This window comes from Branchiostoma floridae, chromosome 17, assembly GCF_000003815.2.
Source record: "Branchiostoma floridae strain S238N-H82 chromosome 17, Bfl_VNyyK, whole genome shotgun sequence".
Taxonomy (NCBI): domain Eukaryota; kingdom Metazoa; phylum Chordata; class Leptocardii; order Amphioxiformes; family Branchiostomatidae; genus Branchiostoma; species Branchiostoma floridae.
The window spans coordinates 17,690,811-17,697,783 of NC_049995.1; positions in this window are offsets into that span (position 1 = coordinate 17,690,811).

Genomic DNA, 6,973 nt, shown 5'->3' on the forward strand with positions numbered 1-6,973 from the left:
TCTAATTCAAACTTCTACGTATGACTTAGAGGACTTAACTAGATAGATAGATAGACATAGATAGATAGATATAGATAGATAGATATACTCGTATATATATATATATATTTATATATATATATATACATACAATTTTCACAATTCTTTTCACAATTGCCAAAGTCGTCTTTTCACAGAATCCGTTTGTTCTCTTTATGAAACGCGACGATGCGACAGGATTGGACATTATTGAGGTCAGCGATGACGTCATGACTAATTGACCACGAAGCCAGCCGCGCTCCGGCCTGACACAGGAGATTTGAAGGACGTGTTTCGCGTCTCCAGACAATTATGATCTTTTAGTTTCCAGGAAAATATCTAGGTCGAAATTTTCTCGGAAAGGAACTCAAATTCGAAGATTGAACATTCTCCGTGTGTGCTTTTTCAATACACAAATTCGACCCAAGCTTGCACCTATCTTTGCACCAGGTACGACTGAAACTGGAAATAATGTCGACAGCAACCAACGATTGATAGCGAAGCCGCGGACATCACATCTAGAACAACCCCAGGTACGAACATCGTTTACTCAACATTTCATTATTATCACCATTGTATCTCTCTCTCCTTCACTCACTCTCTCTCTATCTCTGTCTCTCTCTCTCCCTCTCTCTGTCTCTGCTCCACTCTCTCTCTCTTTCACTCTCCTCATCTCTCTCCTCCACTCTATCTCTCCTCCACTCTATCTCTACCTCTCTCTCTCTCCTCCACCCTCTCTCTCTGTCGCTCTCTCTCTCTCTCTCTGTCTCTTTCTCACTGTCTCTCCCTCTCTCTTTCCCCCTCTCTCCCTCTCCCTCCTCCTCCCCCTCTCCCTCTCTCTCCTCTCTCTCCCTCTCTCTCCTCCAATCTCTCCCTCTCTCTCCTGCACCCTCTCTCTCTGTCGCCCCCTCTCTCTGTGTGTGTCTCTTTCTCTCTGTCTCTCCCTCTCCCTCTCCCTCTCTCTCTTCCTCTCTCTCTGTCTCCCTCTCTCTATCTCTCTCTCTCCCTTCCTCTCTTTCTTTGTCTGTCTCCCTCTCCCTTCCTCTCTTTCTTTCTTTGTCTCTCCCTCTCTCCCTCCCTCTCTCTCTCTCTCTCTCCCTCTCCCTCTCTTTCTCTGTCCCTCCCCTTTCTCTCCCTTTCTCTCTTTCATCATATATGATTCACTGGAATTATATTATATTAATCATTTATAGAAATTAGCTTCATTTGGTAAGCTGGTATTTTAGAACTTTCGTTTCATATACTCGTATCTATGGGTTCCCTATTCTATGAATTTCCATTCCATCTATTTCCTATGAATGGAGCTTGTGTGTTCAACACATGGGGCAGGTCATTTCATGATTTTTCGTGTCTAATGTTGATTACACTGCCCCTTCTATGATCAAGAGAGAAAAGAGCTCTGAAAAGAAGCTACCATATTCTATCCAAATATCTACACGTTTACAGACAAAATGAAAACTACTCTCCTTTTAACGTCGCAAAACCCACACATGACAGAAAAAGTGGGATCTTTCGTCTTCCACTGTCTCAGAAAAAGAAGTCGAGATCAAGTTAGACTACAGTAGTCGCTTACTACATTTTGTATACTGTTTACCATTATTTGAATGTCATTTTTTGTCACTTGCAATTAGCCTTTGGGCAAGAATTTTCAAAAAAACTTACGAGGGGCGTGCAATAAGTAATGGTCCTGACCCACTTCCAGTTGTCTGATCTAAATGAAATTTTGTATGTGTAATAATTCATATCTCTATGGGTTATGTTGCAAAAGACAGCTCTGAACTAATTGTGGTTTCTGATTTACTGGTGTTTGAACTTAGTCAGGTGCGAAATGGACCAGGTGTGAAATGGAACCAGTTGAGTGTCGCGCAGTGATCCGGTTTTTGTATTTGAAAGGACGCACATCAAAGAAGACTTTTGATGAAATAAATGAAACTTATGGTGATGATGCCCCATCATATGACCTTGTAAAACACTGGCATTCTGAATTCAAACATGGCCGGAAGTCTGTGGAAACAGCTCCCAGACCTGGTCGTCCCTCTTGTGCCATTGATGAGGCATCAGTTGGAGGACCAACCTGGGGTGTCCTACAAAATCGGTGTCCAGAGCTGCATCAAACGATGGAAGAAATGCATAACTCTGGGTGATTCCTATGAAGAGAAAGACTAATAACTGTGCCAAGTTTCATTAATCTCCTGCTATGGGAAATGGGTCAGGACCATTACTAATTGCACGCCCCTCGTATGTAACTAATTAGCCATTCCGCATCGTGAGATCGGCAGCGTGTTTGGCTTAGGACCTACAAGTGGAGGTCCTTGCTTCGAATCCTGCCGTGGCGCCGATCTTGTGCCCTTGGGAAAGGCACTTTACACGGCTATCCTCACTTCACTCAGGTAACAATGAGCATCTAGCTTCGGTTACCTAGCCATACCTATCCGTCCCTCGGTCAGAACGTTAAATGGAGGTCGACGCTAAAATGTGCGTGGCACTACGCACGTTAAAGATTTATTATACAGCATTAATCAAAGACTGAAAATTAAATTAAAGTAACAAACTTTTCCTTTAAATCTTCAAAATTTTCCCATTCCTTTTATCACCTTACCGACCAACAAAAACCAATCTTCTTGCTTAAGTCGTCCAACCCCTTTACATATAAAAATGTTGAACAATTCATCTCCTACTGTATACGGAAAAGAAGTCAAACCCATCAAATAGCTTAAGTAGAAATAGATTTAGATTAGTCGTTACTCCCTTTTGATTTATCTATGAAAATCATTTTCCTTCTTTGTTTAGTATGATTATGTATACCACCACTGCTTTACTTTGTATACAATTAGCACTCGGGCATAAACTTGCAATAAAGATAAAGATTATTCATTTATTCAAAAATTAATCAAAGACTAAAAACAGTGATGTTTCTGCTTGCACTCAAAAAGTGAACACAAACCATTTTATACATTTCGTACTACTGCTTGTAAAGATGTGCGGCCCAGGGGCTCTATAAACGGAGATAGGCACCGTCATATACACCTAGAGGTTAAAGAAGGATCATAAGGATTAGTTATCAGTCCATCCACCCTAGCGACAGCCGGAGAGTCCATGACGTCATCAGGTGTGTCGCAGGTGGCAGTGTTCAGGTAATGACTTATTTACTGTTAGCCTTAATGTGTGCTGGGGGGGGGGGGGGTCAGTAATTCCTACTCCTTCCCTTAGAAATAGTATAATACAGCAGTATATTGCAGGTTTTGATTATTTGAAATCACTATAGATATTCCTTGACCGACAAGCACCAAATGATTACTTCTGGCTTGACGATATGCTAAGGTAAGTGAACACTAATTATCACTCCTTCCGTTAGAAATAGTATAATACAAATATTATAATACAACAGTATTTGGCAGGTTTGGGCCATTTTAAGTTGCATTTTCGTTGACCGACAGAGCGCCAAATGACTACTTCTGGCTTGACGTTACGCTAAGGTGAGTGAACACTAATTGTCACTCCTTCCGTTAGAAATAGTATAATACAAATATTATAATACAGCAGTATTTGGCAGGTTTGGGCCATTTTAAGTTGCATTTTCGTTGACCGACAAAGCACCCAAATGATTCTGTCTAGCATGAAGATACGCTAAGGTGGGTGATCACTTATTGCCACTTCTTCCGTCAGAAATAGTATGATAGAGAAGTTTTTGCAGATTTTACCCTTTTTAAATGGATGTACAATGACTGATTAAGCATAAGATGATTCCATCTAGCTTGACGGTACCCTAAGGTGGGTTATCACTTAAGCCCCCTTCACACGAGAGCACGAATGAGCCGAAATGCCGTCGGAATAAAAATTAGTTTCTATTCCTGACTTCGTAGTGTATTCTAACATTCTTACTGCATTCCAGATATTCGTCCCCGTTCTTTTGGCTGGCTCGAAAGTTTTTGACATGTCAAAAACTGCCGAGGTGCACTCGAAGTGGAGAAATATCGAATGGCATTCATTGTGGATTCTAAGTGTATTCTAACTATTCTAACTGCAGTCTGACCGCAGTTATCCGACATTCCAACATTATTCGAAACATTCTTATCTCATTCGATGGAGAATCGAAACGGCAAGCCATCTCCAATCCAGCCAGAATGTGGCCGACAGAATATCTCGAATGCAGTGATAATGTCTAGAATACACTACGAATTCACAGGAATAGAAAAGTATTTTCACTCTGACGGCATTCTTCTCGTGTGAAGGGGATATAAGGCCCATGTGGAATACCCACTCGGAATGGCACCGAATGTGGCACGAATGTTGCAAATAGTTCATTCCGGCTGGTTCTGCTTGATTCCTGCTGATTCGATTTCAGTGTGAAGGCCCTGTTTATTATTGCTTCTCCTTTTTATGAAATATGATCGAGAGATGTGTTATTCATTCCGCTTTGAGGGCATTTTATGAAGGAGTTGACCGGCATAACACGAAAGCTTCATCAACTGACAGCTACTTTGTATTTGTTACTATAGAAATCCGACCAGAATAAAGAGTTCAGATATCAACGTCGCAGGGAAAGGTTTCGTGGCTAAAAATGATTGATATTACTTTTGTTAAAATTCACCATACAAGTGGAAGGGGCAGGGGAGCAGGTGGTGATACCTTTGCTGGCCCTCACCCCGACATAAAAATACAATAGATACAGCAGACTAAGATTAATAAAAGACGACATAATCAATCGATCAGACTACCGAGCCCTTAAATCCTGGCAGGAGGCGCACTTACATGCAGTAGACCAGGTACAGAGGTTATCGGATACAAAGTGGCTTCTGAATCTCTCAACAGTAGATTTCACAAGTAGCTGTTTGAAAGACAATAAGCCGGACTGATGTAACGACACAGCTCTATGCTACGAACGGTGACATCAAGCAAATTACACCAATATTTCTTCCGCACATGTATATGCAACAGACGTGAAGCGTTTAGCAATAAGGAAACTTCAAGACAATTTTTAAGTTCAAATTCTACTACTTTTATTGCTTTGAATTTTGCTCCTTCTACGCACAAAAGACAGTGGTCGGTACGTATTAGTTTACGCTCGTACAAACGTTTGAAGTGCATTCGTTTGAAACAAGAAAGCGAATTGTATCAAAGCGTTCTAACGCGCGGAAAAGCCGTCACCTTCAAAGCAACCTTCTGTTTCTTTTGTTAAGGCAAGAAATGATTTTACAAACTTTTTCAAAGCTTAAAGGAAACCAGTACAGGCACTTGCTCCGCACAAAAGACAGTTGTCTGTACTTATTGGTTGACAAACGTTTGAAGTGCATTCGTTTGAAACAAGAAAGCGAATTGTATCAAAGCGTTCTAACGCACGGGAAAGCCGTCACCTTCAAGGCAACCTTCTGTTTCTTTTGGTAAGGCAAGAAATGATTTTACAAACTTTAAGTCTTTGCTCAAAGCTTTAAGGAAATCGGCACAGCTACAGCGGGAAGATGACTTCGCCTGGCCTTCATAAGAGGCAAGTGGAGCTACTTTACAAGTATATTACACAGACTATGATCAGGCAATGCACGAAGTTACGGCACCGTAGGATCTGCTTGGAGATTTTGACAAGGTTCCTGATTTTGCCGAAGCAAGTTTTCCACCTCGTGAGAATAGGATAGGGGAGTGCATTGAGGATTTGGCCTAAGAAGTGTGTCTTTATCAAAAATGGCAGACTCAATTTGTAAACTTTACATTGTGCACAATAGACAGCAAATGATAAACGTTGAAGACACTTTGTAAGATTTTAGCAGGTTTGTTGTTCTTACTTATATTCCTTCAGAGCACAAAAGAGAGTTTGTATTGAATTCGCTTCGAATTCACCTTTCGGGCGACCGGATTTTGTCTAAGGCGCGTTTTGATTTAAAAGTGGCAGACGCCATTTAGAACTTCAAAGGCATCATTCACCCCGCTCTTGTATCTGATTATCTTACACGAATAATCAAGTTTAGAACAAGTCTATTGAGGATGTGCGACCGAAAGTTCGAGGGGAGAATTTTTTTTTGTGTTGAATGACAGTTAAAAACGTCAATAGGGATTATACCAACACAGATGAGCTTTCATGCTAACCAAGAAATGTTTTAATCGAAAGGGACAGACACCATTTGTAAACTTCAGAGGCATTATTCAGGACATTCTTGTATCTGATTATCTTACACGAGTAATCAGGTTTAGAACACGGCTAGTGGGAGTAATGTAATATCGTACTAAAGGCGACAGAACAATCTAATAATTCCTAGCCTTTATGTACAGTGTTCTAAATAGATTTATGAATAATATATAATTGCCGAACATATCATATTTGACAGAAGTTTTAATTCTATAAATGACACAAACAGAACAGAGTTCTGAATAGATTTGTGAATAAGATAAAGAAGATAACTTGATCATGTCTGACAGGCGTTTCAATGAAAGAACACTTAATTTCATTATTATGTTTTCAGAAAAAAGACGTGACTGACCTTTGATTTATTTAGACCCAGTTTTGATCCGTGTACAACAAAGTTTATCTGCTCTAATGTCCAGATGTGCGGTCCTTCACCCCCACCGGTGCAGTGGCGAGTGGGTAGAGTGTTCGCCTTGCATTCGGTAGGTCGTGAGTTCCATCCCCGGCCATACCAAAGACACTAAAAATGGTACATACTGCTTTCTCTGCTTAGCACTCAGCACTAATGAGGAAGAGCATGGAAGTTAAACACACATCACTACCAGCCCCCTGCTGTAGTGACTTGCACAAATGTGTGGCCCAAGGGCTTCAAAAAGGAGATGGGCGCCACCCTACGCATCTTAGATGCATGGGAAAACCTTAACTTTTTTTAAACTTCACCCCCAGCTCTTTCAGAAAGGAAAGCTGAACCCAATAAAGATGCAGATACAGAACAGCCATGACTTCAAGTACCATAGCTACAGACCTAGGATTGATGTGTTAAAAAAATTCGTATTTTCC